Here is a 16,652-nt window from a genome sequence, read left to right as displayed (position 1 = left end):
TCTCTGATGCCATTTCACATGGCATACACCGAATCATTGTCAAGCTAGATTCACAACTTGTCATTCTACAGCTTACTAGCATTTATTCTGTCCGGAACCCAGCTATTCATCGCATGTTCCTAAGAGTTAGGATTTTGGAAAGACATTTTGATTTCATTCAATATCAACACATTTCCAGAAACTTAAACACATTGACTGATTCATTAGCAAACTATGTGTTAAATAGACATTTACAGCATATGTAAAGAAAACAATTCACATCAACATTTGCATTAGTATTTCATCATTTAGCCAAAATAAAAATCCAAAAGTCAAAATAATTATCTGTTTATAAGTTTTCACAAAATGTTTTGTTTCCAAGAAAAAATTGGTCATCTGACCCAAAAACTCAAAATGAATGCAGAAAAACATCCTAGACTAGTGATGCTGGTGATAACAGGCCATTGCCTGTGCTATCATGTGCAGGAGCTTAGTCCAACAACTCGGTACACAGGTAGTATGGCATTGTAGCCTCAAAGGTAACTCGTCAGTCCAAACATCTGGAATGCCAAGAGTTAATACCTCTATCTGATCCTACCACCGTGTAAGGGTCTCTGTTATGTCCAGATCCCTAAGGACTACTCTCCCTACAGCTTCCCCCGTTGGAGCATCTCCCTCCCGTGGGCGTGCCATTGGTTGAACTGGTCTGATATCTGCACACACACATGAGTTTATTTAGTCTTGGTAACAATCAAAAAACACAAAAACAATAGAAAACTACAAAAAAAGATGTGGTCAAATCATTTTACCTATAGCACTCCACTGCTCACCGACTGGTAATGCCAAATCTGGATCACCTCGGAAATCCATCCCTACATATGGATACTCTGCGAACACCATCTCCTGGCGGTCGAACCACTCAAAAAAGGTAGATGAGAATGAGACCTATGACTGGCCAGCATGCCTAGCCATAAGGTCCACCCATCTCTGCATCCGTGGTTCTCTCAGTCCAGGCACTCCCAGTGAAATGTTCTGAGGTTGCATAAGTGGGATTCTTTCCAAAGAAAAGGTAGTCAAAATGGATCCATAACCAAAATTCTTGGTTCTTCCAGTCTTTACTTTGGACAGTTGATCTTTCATGATAGGAAGTACCGCCTCGCACCAGTTGAACACCTTCGGTTCCAAGCATTCCAAGGCATACTGCATGTAGGATCTGTTCGCTAAGTGTAAGGCTGCACTGCCAGCCAATCTAGCAAGGGTAAAAAGAATGGTCCTCAAAGGTCGATCAGTAACATCTCGGATATTAATCTTACCATCTCTGCTGGGTTGGGATCCTTCCTTGCAGAACTGACGAATGTAATCTTTCACTGATTCGCCCCCATGAGCAAATCCTCATAGTGAAAGAGGGGCGCCACATCTTGACAAACTCGTCAGAAAATAAATATCCTTGATCATGAAAGGAATGGATTTACCCCTGATCTAGAATACCTGGTCAATAGGATCCCAAGCATGAAGAAGATATTGCAGCAAACTTATCTATTGTCTCATGCTAGATAAGTGGAAGAACTTTAGTAAACCACAGTTCCTTAATGCATCCATTGTGCCCTGGTCATGTAAAGCAATCATATCCTCCTCTTCATGTTCTCATTCTCACCATGAAATGACCATCTTGATCCAACAAATATCTGAAATACAAACATTAGATGAGTTAGGATTCATTTTGGGTAAAAAATAGTTCAAAATTTGATGAAAAAACACTATACAAACTTGCCCTTCTGCGCCCATCGCACCTAGCCCTTGAGCAAGGTGAGATGCATATTAGGTTGCCTATTGGCAGCCCAATATGCATCGCACTTTTCGATATAGGTAAAGTGTGATGATTGGAGAGAAAAATTTTAAAACCCCTGAGGCCCAGAAAGATGAGGAAACTTACCCAAAACTGAGAAAAGATGGAATGAAATTGAAGAGCATAAGGATAGCTCCTACCTGGTGTTGAGTCTTGAAAATGTCATTCATTTGCATTACACTTTCACTATTATGTCCATTATATCACCTCCATTTCACCTCCATTTCACTACTATGTCACCACATTCATCCCACTTTCATTATCATTGGGCCACCTTTATGTTTTTCCAATCTTTATTATTTCTAAGCCTTTTAAGTGAATTTGTGGTTAAACATTAGAAAATAATGTGCATATGCTTATACCTAACAAATGGGTTGAGGTTGTTGACATGTGTAGGTTGAAAGGAGACTTCTAGAAGACCCTTATGTGGCACTCTAAGGCCAAATTCGAATTTGGTTGGAAAGAATCATGGGATCATGAGGATATGTGTCACATCTCCTAATTGTATTGTAACTCTAAGAAGACATGTGTCTTATCAGTTCCTATTTTGATAAGGACTCTAGAGGTAGAGGGAGGGATTCATGGACTATCATTAATGAGATGGCTCTCATCTTTCTGTATAAATACGAGATCTCTCTCCTTCATTTGTTAGTCTTTTAGTCCCTAGTTCTTAAGTTTGTAGTTCTTCCTTGATGGCTTTTGAAAGCTTTGGAGGACTTTGTTGGACTTTGTACTTTTGAAGAAATTGAATAAAGCTTTGATGTTCTCAACATGGAAGGAGATGTGAAGTAGATGTCATGGAGCATATTAGGATGTAAGGTAGAGTAGATTTCATTTTGTAAATATTGCTTTGTAGAATGTAAGGTAGATTAGATTTTTCATTCATGCAATTTTAATTCATGCAAGTGTGTTTAATTTTGCTTTGATTTCATAGGTGGTAGAGGGCCCCTGCCTTGTATAGTTGTCATTTAATTTTGCATTTTATTTTTCTCATGTATATTAGCTGTACATAACAAAGCTTTTTGATTACTGTTGTTTTACATTTTTCTCATGTATATTAGCTGTACATAAATTGCTTTCAAGTTGATTATAGATTAGTGATGCACATAGCCTTTTAATGACTAATGACATGATTGAATCATCTTGTCCTTTTGCTGAAGCAACAAGGATACTGGGTCTCATAGTCACTAGCTCATTGTTTGGTTATTGCATTTTATTTTGATTGAACTAGTTGTATATTTACACTTTTGTTTAAATACTAACTCCATCAATAACATGTTTTAAGTTCTTTTGAAGTGCTAAGTTTTGGAAGTTACCATTAGGGACATAGGCCTTGTCTTGAAATCTTTATCCATACTTGTCCTTTAAAAGTATTCTTAAGACCTTAGAATAGGATTTCCATTTGCATTAAACACTTTAGAAAACCAACAAGAACAAAACACCAAAAACAACATAAACTATAAAACAACGAAGTAAGAGAAAGGTTAACTAAGCACATATAGTACACCACACTTCATCAGTTTACGATACCCGGATTGATAATTTATGTAGAGCAATTTAAGACGTTAAATTGACTAGACATTTTGGCGCCGTTGTCGGGGAAGTGTAATTAGGAGACCTTATTTCTTACATCTAAAAATATATTTTTAATAACTCTTGAGTATGCTCTCCTCCTGCACTTTGTGTGATCTAGAGGATCAGAAAAAGGATTGTTAAGTAAAAAGGAAAAAAAATAATAATTCTTGAGTATGCTCTCCTCCTGCACTTTGTGTGATCTGGAGGATCAGAAAAAAAATTGTTAAGAAAAAAAATAGGAGACAAAATAAACTTCATCAATTCAATTGATTCAAGAAAAAAAAAAAAAAAAGAAGAGAAAAAAATAAACTTCATTTCATTTTCATTTTCACTCCATGCCATCCATTTCATCAATAAAAGATTTTTTCCCCCCATGATCATTTCCATTAATATTGCCTAACTATCTCTATTTAGCTAAGTGGTTGTTGTGCCAAGTTTCCGCAGCTAAAATCAGTTTTCGCAGCCACCACTCTGTTTTTCAAATTTACAGTCAAGCTATTAGTGCAATAAAATGAAAATGCAGGTATGACTAAGCATATGCTATGAAGACATGTACATGGAGCATCTACAGACATCAATAAGGAGCAATTGAGTAAGGGCTAATGGACAAACAAAGACAAGGATTCTAAAGGTATGGGCAGAAATTCTTTCAAATAACTGGCACAATTTTGCATAGTTATTAAACCATTAAAGCTCACTATGTGCAATGGTTATTTCGATAGCTCAACTAGCATTCCACGACCTTACTCCATAAATCATACATTTACTCCCTAAACGGTCTCATGATTATTTTTTTGGGTTCAACTTATAGATGATTACACTCCCACACTCCACAACAGTTTCACGATTCTTCGAATTGTGCATTCTTCATTAGTGTGCCTTTCCTGTGGTCGGGTTGGAAATTTCTGTAGATGCCCTCCGTCTTCAATGAATGCCTTCAAATCAGCAACTACATTCATCTCAGAAGGATTTCATTATTCATATACCAATTGTGAGGGCAAGTGATCGGGTAACCTGTGAGACTGTTGCAGAGATAAAGTCTGCTCCTGTTCCTCCTGACCTTCTCCTTCTGACTCATCAAACGGTCTCCCACATAGATCTCTGATAAGGATCAACAGTGTGAAAACTACCGCTGTCAAAAAAAGGTGTACTGTCTTACCACTAAATTGAAAATTTGCAGGCCGAATGCAGAACAGAGAATTGTTAACTCAGAAAAACGTAAACAACAGAAACACGTCAAATTTAAAGCGCTCTATTTTCCCAAATGGAGGTGAATTTTAAAAAACTAAAACATGGGTTTTTTTTCCAGGTGGGTCAATTAGATAACCCAGAAACCGTTTGAAGAAATTTGTGGCGGTCTGGGAGAAACCTTCGGTTATTTGGAGCCTCTTTTTTGCCGCCGCGTGAAAAAAAAACTGGATTTGAATTGATTAACTGATAGTTTGAATGCGTGATTCAATTCCGCGTGCCTAAGAAAAGGAATTCTAATTGGGAATTAACTACATGCTGACATCTAAAACCCAATTACACGCCTTCCACCTTATTAAACTCAAACCTGTTTAGAGACGTATTCCAATTGAACACGACTCTCTGTCATTAAATCCCATGAAGTCGCTGCCACCCATCTGTACATGTTTCGTTACTTCCGGTTAAATGTTGGGAGAAAATGGAATAGGGAAGATAATGTTTATACGCATGCATTTGTATCTTCTTGTGAACTTGTTTACTACTCTCGCATGCATTTGTATCTTCTTGTGAATTCATCTTGGCTGCTCATCCTCTGTTTCCGCTTACAGTTCTTGAACACTCCCGTATCCATCTTCCATTTTCAGCCATTGTTCTTCCATAAACCTTACAACATAACTGTCTTACCTCTGTTAAACCTTCAGACGCAGTTGAATTCCAGATTGAATTTTAAACAGAGTAAAGGATGGGTCGGTTACTAAGGACAGAACCGGAAGGGCTTAAGTCTATGAAAGGGCCAAATAGTTATGATCATGGTTATAGGCTGTTCATCAACTATAAATTCATCAATAAAACTGTTTTGCTCCATTCACAGTGTTCCTACATACAGACAATGATTTTTTTTTTTTCAAAATTGATGATTGACTGTTTTAGCCACTTTCCGCAGCTAGCCCAACTTTCCGCAGCTGTTTTGTTAAACTCTAGGTTGCAGGTGTCATCAATAAAAACAAGTCACATGGGTAGCTGGGGGAATGTTGGTACATGGATGGTGTCCTATTCATTCGATCAAATTTGATGAAAAAGACCCCGGTCAAAGGGAAGTCAAATTGTGTGTTATCACTGAGTCGCCACACTGAGTCACTGCATGTCAAGAAAAAATAATAATTTTGAATCAATGAAATGAATAAGTTATTTGCTCACTTTTTTGAAGGTATTGATTAATTTTGGACTGATGATGAAAAATGAATGGCTAACTTTGTATCCAAGATTGTAGCTACAGAACTGTGCACATTCCGCAGCTAAAGTCTAATTCCGCAGCCAGAAAAACCTCATTGTTCAAATCAGCCTATCTTTCTCATACAAAATCAGATTTTGATGATTTAACTATCATTGGAAAGATCTCAACAAGATCTATACAATGAGAAATCTATCATTAGAGTTTGAAATGGCAAATAATGAAATAAATTGCTGGAAAGAAGCAACATTCAACTTGGGCACCAATTTCAAAGCAGGTATAAATTATTTTGATTTTTCCTTTGAGAACTTGTTTCATTAATACAAATTCTTTGTTTTGTGTGTAAATATCATAACTAGAGAGATTGATTACCTCTCTCCTTTGATAATCTTACATTCCATTGCAGAAGAAGTATTAGTTTTTTGCAGGTTTAAGGAGGAAGGACAAATGACTATAAGAGAATGGTGTCTCTCTAAGAGACCAATTTGTTTCATAAGAGGATGATTAGCAACAAAGAGGAAATATGTTGATGCAAAATCAGATCCAAACACTTGAAAAACTTTCAGATACTATTGTCTCCATCATATCCATCCATCACATCCATACCTCATAATAAACCATTCATCTCATTTTCCTCCATATTTTCCATTTTCATTCACATACACTTTCCATCTCTTTTTGTCCATTCATAACCCACAAATAAAAGCAAGAGGCTCATTCACATGCTTATTGCCATTGCCATTTCTGTTCTCCATTGCCATTTTCCATTTTCATCTTCCATTCCTTGTCATTTTCATTCCGCAAATAAGCCCTGCTTTAATGCAAATTATTGAGTCCATAGTCCTTTGAGTCTAAGTTCTTTGTAAAAACACCTTGAGGCTTGCATGCCTTAATGGCAAGTCGTCATGCTGACAAATAATGGGAATACATTAATTTCCCTTGTTCGTCAGATCTTCTAGGTGACTTGACTTCAGCAAATTCATTCGTACCTAGCAAGATGTGTTTGGGCATGTTGACTCTCATTGTCATCAATGGTGAGAGTTCTCGTGTTGACTAGTGGCATCCATTAATGGCCACTAAGCTAACAATTTCCTACTATGTTCGACATCAGAACATCTTTTCACATAGTAGGAATTGTGCCAATGAGTTTTGAAGACATGAAGACTATTATTTTCAGCATTTTGGAGCAGATTCAGCAAGTTTTAGTAGAAGCAATAAAAAGTCATCTTATCTCTCTATCCATGACTCTTCTTGTTCAGCCACTTGAAGAAGAATATGATCAGAATTTTTCAGCCACCACACATACAACTCATCCATTCCAAAGGGTAAGTGAAGGTACGTCATTTTCTAACTTTTGACCATAGAATTCCATAAAAAGCTAGAATGATAATTGTTGGAAAAACATTTCTCTTCCTCATCTCATAAAATTGCCAATACCATCAGTTGGGGGGGGAATACATTCATATTATACATTCATATTCATATCTTGCCATGTCCATATCATATTCAGGAGCTCACATACTTCCAACATATATTAATTATTACATTGCTATTATGAGCATACAATGGCTTTTGAAAAAGTGCTTAAAGGATAAATTGGATACAAACAAAATCATGGTTGTCACACAAGAACCAACCATCATGCAATCCAATAAAGATATACTTTGCAACAATAATCAAAATATCATTATGCAAAGTTCAAAGATCAAAATAGAAGGCAAAAAAAAATAAAAAAATGGTTGTAACACAAGAACCAACCATGTTGCAATTCAAGTGAAACACTTTGCAGAAATATGAAGTTATCAAATGATATCATGAAAAGTTAAGCCAAAGTTCAAGGATCAAAAGAGTTAATGTAATATATATTGCATGAGGACATGCAATAGCTTCAGTTGGGGGGTATGTTGAGTCTTGAAAATGTCATTCATTTGCATTACACTTTCACTATTATGTCCATTATATCACCTCCATTTCACCTCCATTTCACTACTATGTCACCACATTCATCCCACTTTCATTATCATTGGGCCACCTTTATGTTTTTCCAATCTTTATTATTTCTAAGCCTTTTAAGTGAATTTGTGGTTAAACATTATAAAATAATGTGCATATGCTTATACCTAACAAATGGGTTGAGGTTGTTGACATGTGTAGGTTGAAAGGAGACTTCTAGAAGACCCTTATGTGGCACTCTAAGGCCAAATTCGAATTTGGTTGGAAAGAATCATGGGATCATGAGGATATGTGTCACATATCCTAATTGTATTGTAACTCTAAGAAGACATGTGTCTTATCAGTTCCTATTTCGATAAGGACTCTAGAGGTAGAGGGAGAGATTCATGGACTCTCATTAATGAGATGGCTCTCATCTTTTTGTATAAATAGGAGATCTCTCTCCTTCATTTGTTAGTCTTTTAGTCCCTAGTTCTTAAGTTTGTAGTTCTTCCTTGATGGCTTTTGAAAGCTTTGGAGGACTTTGTTGTACTTTGTACTTTTGAAGAAATTGAATAAAGCTTTGATGTTCTCAACATGGAAGGAGATGTGAAGTAGATGTCATGGAGCATATTAGGATGTAAGGTAGAGTAGATTTCATTTTGTAAATATTGCTTTGTAGAATGTAAGGTAGAGTAGATTTCATTTTGTAAATATTGCTTTGTAGAATGTAAGGTAGAGTAGATTTCATTTTGTAAATATTGCTTTGTAGAATGTAAGGTAGATTAGATTTTTCATTCATGCAAGTGTGTTTAATTTTGCTTTGATTTCATAGGTGGTAGAGGGCCCCTGCCTTGTATAGTTGTCATTTAATTTTGCATTTTATTTTTCTCACGTATATTAGCTGTACATAACAAAGCTTTTTGATTACTGTTGTTTTACATTTTTCTCATGTATATTAGATGTACATAAATTGCTTTCAAGTTGATTATAGATTAGTGATGCACATAGCCTTTTAATGACTAATGACATGATAGAATCATCTTGCCCTTTTGCTAAAGCAGCAAGGATACTGGGTCTCATAGTCACTAGCTCATTGTTTGGTTATTGCATTTTATTTTGATTGAACTAATGACATGATAGAATCATCTTGTCCTTTTGCTGAAGAAGCAAGGATACTGGGTCTCATAGTCATTAGCTCATTGTTTGGTTATTGCATTTTATTTTGATTGAACTAGTTGTATATTTACACTTTTGTTTAAATACTAACTCCATCAATAACATGTTTTAAGTTCTTTTGAAGTGCTAAGTTTTGGAAGTTACCATTAGGGACATAGGCCTTGTCTTGAAATATTTATCCATACTTGTCCTTTAAAAGTATTCTTAAGACCTTAGAATAGGATTTCCATTTGCATTAAACACTTTAGAAAACCAACAAGAACAAAACCCCAAAAACAACATAAACTATAAAACAACGAAGTAAGAGAAAGGTTAACTAAGCACATATAGTGCACCACACTTCATCAGTTTACGATACCCGGATTGATAATTTATGTAGAGCAATTTAAGACGTTAAATTGACTAGACACCTGGTCCTGACGGCGGGGAAATGATCCACAGAATCTCTTGCAATCGACTAGTGAAATTTGGGGGAAAAATCACTTCAGAGCTCCAAAATCCAATATTTGAAATGAAATGGTGAAAATGAAATGTTATAACTACTTTTATGTTTACTTTTTCATGTACTTCAAGTAAATTTTAGTTTTAGTTCATTTTTCATCCATAAATATGTATTTTTAATCAATTTGATGGAGTTTTGAGCAGGTTGAACAACTGTCGATAGAATCTGATGTGCTAAACAGTGAATTGAGCATCTTTGGCCACCAAGCATAATTTTTGTGTTGTTTTCGAGCTTTGATTCAAAAATGAAAAGAAAATTATAGAGTCCTCTTTAAAACCTTTTCAGACTCTCTAAACATGAAATGATTTTCGAGTGCTTGTCTTTTCCAGCTCATTAAATTATTAGAAACGTCATCCCTCTTGTTTTATTTTATCCATTTTCGAACATGAGGGATTACTTTACGGAAAAGAACTTATAGAGTTTTCTTTTCGTCTCTTTTCAAACTCTCTAAAAATAAAAAGGACCAAGTTATCCTTATTGTTAAACTCGTTAAAATAATAGCGACAAACTTGCGCATCTAGACGAGACCGAGTTTCACTGTCGCTAGACTAGTTAAAACATCAAATAGTTACAGGTTTTCCCGAAGGGAAAATGATAGAACATGCATATGTTATCCTCCTTAAGCTTGACAAAAATAAAGAGGTACTGGTCAGCAATGACTGGGGAAAAGGGAAAAAATCTTGAAGAATTTATGGTAGCAAGTCGCTCTTGAACATGACACTTTCACTTCATCTCCATGATTGAGTTGGGTTGGGTTATTCCGTTCACCAGTCATCATACCATTGGTCTTTCATACCATCCATCTTTTGGGGTTAATGCTACCAATTCATCTCAGTGTCGCCGACATGTTCAAGAGAAGTCATCTAGTTGAGAAGCCATCCAGTTAAGAAGTCATCCAGTTAATGTCTCATACACTACAATACCTCCAACCTTCATTTTTCATGACTGCCATTCCTGAACCTTGTGTTGTCAGTTCATTTTCACCTCCAGAAATCATTTGCTTCATTTTGTGTCGTAGATGTGGGATACATCAAGGCCCTCCTACGATGAGTCACTTCTTGTCGACATCAGCTCATTTTCCAAGAAGTTGACTTAGAAACACCCTTCCAGTGCTTTGAAGCTTGTTTACATCAATGACAAGTTTCTCTCTTCCGGCAACAGGTTAACATCAATGGCCTTCAACCGAAAGATTTTGTGTGGTGTTCGACATCAGATCATGTATTCACACCATGTGAAATGTACTGTAGTACCTTGAGGATCATTATCATTATCGGTGATCCCTATCGCATCTATTAATAGCTCACATCATGGGATGGTAATCAGGCAATGTCTTTCCATGTTTGACCTCGGAACATCTCTTCACATGGTTTGACTTGTACATCGAGCAAAGATTGAACAAGTTTGAAGACCCCTGTTACCGGGAAAACTAGTGTCTATGCAGAGCTGCTAGTCCCACTAAGGCTGGTAGCTACCTTCGAAACAAACAAACAAACTAAAAACTACTTTCGTTTTCCTTTATGAGAAATAGATAAGAGAAGAATAAGGAGACCAACCTCTGTCTTGCGCTTGGTTCCTTGCTCGATTCCTCTCTCCTTTGATAGGTCTTCGCCACTCGCTTCCTTATCTACCCAGCGTCAAAGAGTACCTGTAGAATCAAAGAAACATAACACTATCCAAGAACATAGATCTATTATCATAAACAATATAGGACCAGATGTATATTGACCACACAAATGCATAAATCATCAATCATACAAGAATGTGGAGGAAAATTTGAATAGCTTTATTGATAATCAAGAAAGAGCAAAGAGGATTACAGCCAATTGTTCTGACCCAGCATCATCCTCTCAGCAAGAAAGCCCTTCTTCACCTCATGAAAAGCTTAGATCACCCAACACTGTGATATTGCACCAAGAAACCAACAGCACTTCCTTGCAAGATACAAAATTCCAGCCTCTGGATCTCTGGGATGAGGGATCCATATATAGATGTTTGCAAGGGGAATGAGTCAGCTTTTGAGATTTGATTAGTGTCCTCTCTTTGATAGTTCTTGATTCCACTTGGAGATTGATGATCTCTTACTCATCCCTGAGCGAATGCAAAGAGGAAAGTGTCACAGGAGAAGTTTCTGGAAGATTCCATGCTCCTCCACCTTGCGGATTGACCCTGCCATTTGTCCATTCTCACCCATCACACCCCATAGAAGGGCTTTTCAACATGCATCACACCTACTGTGTGTATTCAGGTGGGATGCAATGCACTTTGACCATGGAGCAAGTGAAATGGTCCAGTTTTGACCAGTTCTAAGTAGTTTTTCATGGAGAACTTCTGGGAGATACTATAATCAGTTGACCTTATTCTTTTAGGGGTTGGAAAAACACCTTTAGGGACTTAGGAGCCCTTGGTTTATGGACATTTATGATTGGGGTTGCAGTGCCCAAAAATTTCTATAATAGTTGCCCCTTAAAGCATGAGGTCGTTAGTCTTTTGATGTCGGGTGAAATGCTTTATCATGAGGATCCGAAGTTTTTTTTTTCAAGATGGAAGGCGACCTGTAATAAGATACAATACAATACATTATCTTCATAATATTTTCATGATCTAGCTGAGGTAGGAATTCCCATGCTCAACTTTATAAATTCATTTTCATGTACATGAGACAGACAATCGTTTGAGTGTAGAATGATGATTCTGGTAGAGCCATCATCCCTTAGATTGGATGATTATCTGTGCAACAGGGATGTACATTTGATGTCTTTATTTTCCTGAATATATTTCGCAGCCCGGATGGATGAAACTAGATCCGAGGTCTTCAATCTCATTCGATCTTCACTCAAAGTACAAGGCGATCCATGTGAGAGATGTTCTGGAGTCAAACATGGAAAGACATCGCCTGATTACCAGCCAATGATGTAAGTTGTTAACAGGTGCGAGAGGAATCACCGATAATGATGATGACCCTCAAGGTACTACAATACAATTCATGTGGTGTGAATAAGGGACTTGGCGTCGAACACCACGCAAAATCTTTCGGTCGAAGGCCATTGATGTAAACCTGTCACCAGAAGTGAGAAACTTGCCATTGAGGCATGCAAGCTTCAAAGTACTGAAGGGTTGTTCCTAGATCGACTTCTTGGATAATGAGCTGATGTCGACAAGAAGCGATCCATCATAGGAGGGCCTTAGTGAATCCCACATCAATGACACGGAACAGAGCAAATTATTTTAATGGAGGTGAAAACGATCTGGTGATATAAGGTTCAGGGTGGCGGTCATGAAAGAATGGAGCGTAAATGTATCACAGTGGGTGAGACACAGGTGAATTCTCTGAGCGACTTCTCTTGAACATATCGGCGACACTGACATGATGGATTGGTAGCATTAACCCCAAATATGGATGGTGTGACAGAACCATGGTGATGTGACCAGTGAATGGAACAACCCAACCCGACTCGAATGTGGAGTGAAAGTGTCATGTTCAAGAGCGACTTGCTACCAACAAAGCTTCTTCAAGTTTTCTTCCCAATTTTTCCCCAGTCATTGCTGACCAGTACCTCTTTATTTTTTGTCAAGCTTGAGGAGGATAACATATGCTTGTTCTATAATTTTGCCTTCGGGCAAACCCATCGCTATGTTTTAACGAGCCTAGCGATAGTGAAACTCGTTCTTGTCTGTTATGGACAAGTTTTTCGCTATTCAGTTTTAACGAGTTTAACGACAAAGATAACTCAGTCCTTTTCAATTTTAGAGAGTCTGAAAAGGGACGTAAAGGAAACTCCAAAAATCCTTTTTCGTCATCTAATCCCTTAAGTCTGAAAAAGTATAAAATAATACAAAAGGGATGGATTTTCAGTAATTTTAACGAGCCGAACAAAACAAGTGCTCAATTTTTTTGTGTAATAATCCCTCAGGTCCAAAAAGATTAAAATCTAAAGGAGGGATAGAACTTCCGGTCACTTTAACGAGCTGGAGAGGCCAATGGCTCGGCAATCTTTTCATATTTTACGAGTCAGTTGAAAAGAGCTTAAAGGAGACTCGTTTTTTGAGGAACGAGTGATAGGTTCGGGTAGCAGTTGATTCCAGGTAAGGTTTGGAATTTTCCAATCATGGCAATGTCACAAGGATGGCTAACAGGATCACTCTTCGCAGTTGTTCCTCAAAAGGGGTAAACAATCAAGTGGAGGTGAATGATCGGCCAATATAGAGTGGAGGTGATGATGAGAACACGACCAAGGCTTCAAAAGGCTGATGATAATACATTCACGATGGTTATTTACCGGAAAATGGTTCATTTTTTAATGAGCTTAAACGCTGGGGGAAACACTTGCTCATTGCTTATGTTTATTTTTTAACGAGCTTGAATTCCGCGTTAAAACTGCTCGATATAATGGTCATTGATTTTCTTGATTTTACCATTAATAACTTTGTTCCTTCAAAGGTTGTACTGCCTGCTCAATTGCTTCATCAAACTAGTTAGAAATGAACAATATATGTTTGAAAAATGAGTTAAGACACTAATATTTTACTTGAATTACGTAAAAAGTAATTTAAAAGTGCTTTTACCCCTCATTTTACCATTTCATTTGAACTTTGGTTTGTTGGAGCTTTGGAGGTGCTTTCCCCCTTGATTTTCACCAGTTGATTCTGGGAGATTCTGTGGACGATTTTCGGCACCGTCTGGACTAGGTAGGAGCTAAACCTGAGCTCTTTCATTTCATCCTTTCCATTTTGCATTCTGAGCATGTTTTCTGGTTTTTCTAAGCCTCTGGGGTTTGAAAAACTCGCCTTGGCTCCATCGCACCCTTTCTATATCGAAAGGTGTGTTGCATGTTGGCTTACCCACTGGAAAGTTAACATGCAACGCATCCAGAACACTGCTTGGGGTGCGATGGGTTCAAGGAGGGAAATTTGTGCACATTTTTCAATGGAAATTTTTGCCTGTTTTTCACCAAATCAGGATCTAACTCTTCTCTTGTTTGTTTTCAGAGATTCATTGGAGCAAAATGCCTATTACATGGCGAGAATGTGAGCATGAAGAAGAGGACATGCTTGCTTTACATGATCCGGTTACGGTAAATGCACTGCGGAATTGTGGCCTGTTCAAGTTTTTCCGCATCTCTAGCATGAGGCAACAAATCAACTTGTTGCAGTATTTTCTCGATGCCTGGGATCCTACCAGCCAGGTGTTCCAGATTAGGGGCAAATCCATCCCCTTGACTGTCGTGGACATCTATTTTTTGACCGGCTTATTGAGGCGGGGTGCCCCTATCTCATTATCAGGTTCGGCCCGTGGGGGTGAATCTGTGAGAGATTACATTCGCAGGTATTGCAGAGAGGGATCTCAACTGAGTAAATATGGCAAGATCAACATCCGAGATATCACTGATAGGCCCCTGAGGACCATTCTGTTCACTTTTGCTAGGATGGCTGGTAGTGCAGCTCTTCATGTGGCCAACCGGTCTTATATGCAGTATGCCTTAGAATGCCTTGAACCGAAGGTGTTCAATTGGTGTGATGCAGTACTCTTTGTGATGAAAGAAAAATTGACCAAGGTGAAAAATGAAAGATTGAAGAACTTTGGATATGGTTCTATTTTGACCGCCTTTGCCTTGGAAAAGATCTCGCTGATGCAGCTGCAGTATATTTCACTTGGTTTACCTCCACCGACTGAGCCACGGATGCAGAGATGGGTCGACCATGGTCCATATGTCCAGACATGCTAGTCAGTCTCAGGTTTCCTTTTCTGATACCTTCTTCAGGTGGTTCAATCGTTAGGAGATGGTTTTTTCTGAGTATCCATATGCTGGTATGGATTTCCGGGGTGACACGGATTTGGTACTGCCGGTTGGCAAGTAGTGGGGCGCTATGGGTAAAATTTTTGACCATATCTCTATTCATTGTTTCTCTTTATAATGTTCTTGTGCTTTATTCTATCAAGACTAATCAGAACTCATGTGCTCATGCAGATGTTGGACCAATTCGGCCAGTAGTACGCCTGAGAGTGCCAGCTGTCACTCTAGTAGGAGAGGCTATGGGAAGGGCTATCCTTCACGACCTTGATGTGGCCGAGACTCTTTCAGCATTACAGGATCAGGTTGAGGGCCTCACTCTCGGTATTCCAGATGTGAGGACTGACGAGTTGCCTTTGAGGTTGCAGTGACATACTACCGGCGTGCCGAGTCGATGGACTAGGCTTTTACGCATGATTGCACAGACGGTGACTTGCTATCACCAGCATCATTAGACTAGGGTGCCCCCTAGCGTTTTGAGTTTTGGGTCATTTAACCAATTTTGTCTTGGTTACAGAACATTATGTGTAAACCGTAAACAGTTATATATATATTTTTTATTTTCAGAGTTTTATTTTGGTTAAGTTACATGATCCGGATGCAAATATTGATGAAATGCTTCTTTTTATAAATGTTGCAAATGTCTATCTAACACATAATTTGCCAATGAGTCTGTTAATGTGTTTAAGCTTTTGGAAATATGCTGATATTGAATAAAATCAAATTGCCTTTCCAAAATCTTGACCCTTAGGAACATGCGATAGATAGCTGGATTTCGGACGGAGTAGATACCAATGAGTTGTAGTATGACGAGCTGTGAGTCTAGCCTGACGACAAGTCAGCATATGCCATGTGTGATGGCATCAAAGAGAAGTTCTATCAACGCGTTATATTCAACGATGTTATTTGTTGACCGACCAATACATACTCCTCTGAAACTTACTAACTCGCCGCTTGGATCAAAAATGGCCCAGACCGCAGAAGATAGGTTCCGCGAACTACGACTCGCTCCGTCGGCATATCCAACAAATGATTCCAATAGGTTTGACATCTGCAAAAAATGTAAAAAGTGGATTACTTGACCAAAACGATTACCCTTAGCGAAAACAAAAATGTAACAAAAGCATAGGGGTTACTACACTAAATCATGCGTAGTAACACTTAAGGTACAACCCGTTACGGGGTTGCACCAGTGGAATACCATCGTAATCCATTAACTCGTAGGCACATTTTGCTAATACATGCTTAACAGTATAGGGGCCCATCCACAAAGACTTGAACTTACCTGCTCCCAATTTATCGGATTCCTGGTCATAAAGTAAGACCAAGTCACCTTCTGAGAAGACACAGGGTTTGACATTCTTGTCGAATTGTGCCTCGACTCGTTTCTTATGGGCTTCGTTAGCCAAAGCGGCATTGGATTAGTTCCAA

Source organism: Pinus tabuliformis, chromosome J, assembly GCF_031772625.1.
Source record: "Pinus tabuliformis cultivar Carrire ecotype Pingquan chromosome J, CPIR1, whole genome shotgun sequence".
Taxonomy (NCBI): domain Eukaryota; kingdom Viridiplantae; phylum Streptophyta; class Pinopsida; order Pinales; family Pinaceae; genus Pinus; species Pinus tabuliformis.
This window is presented reverse-complemented; position numbering follows the sequence as displayed.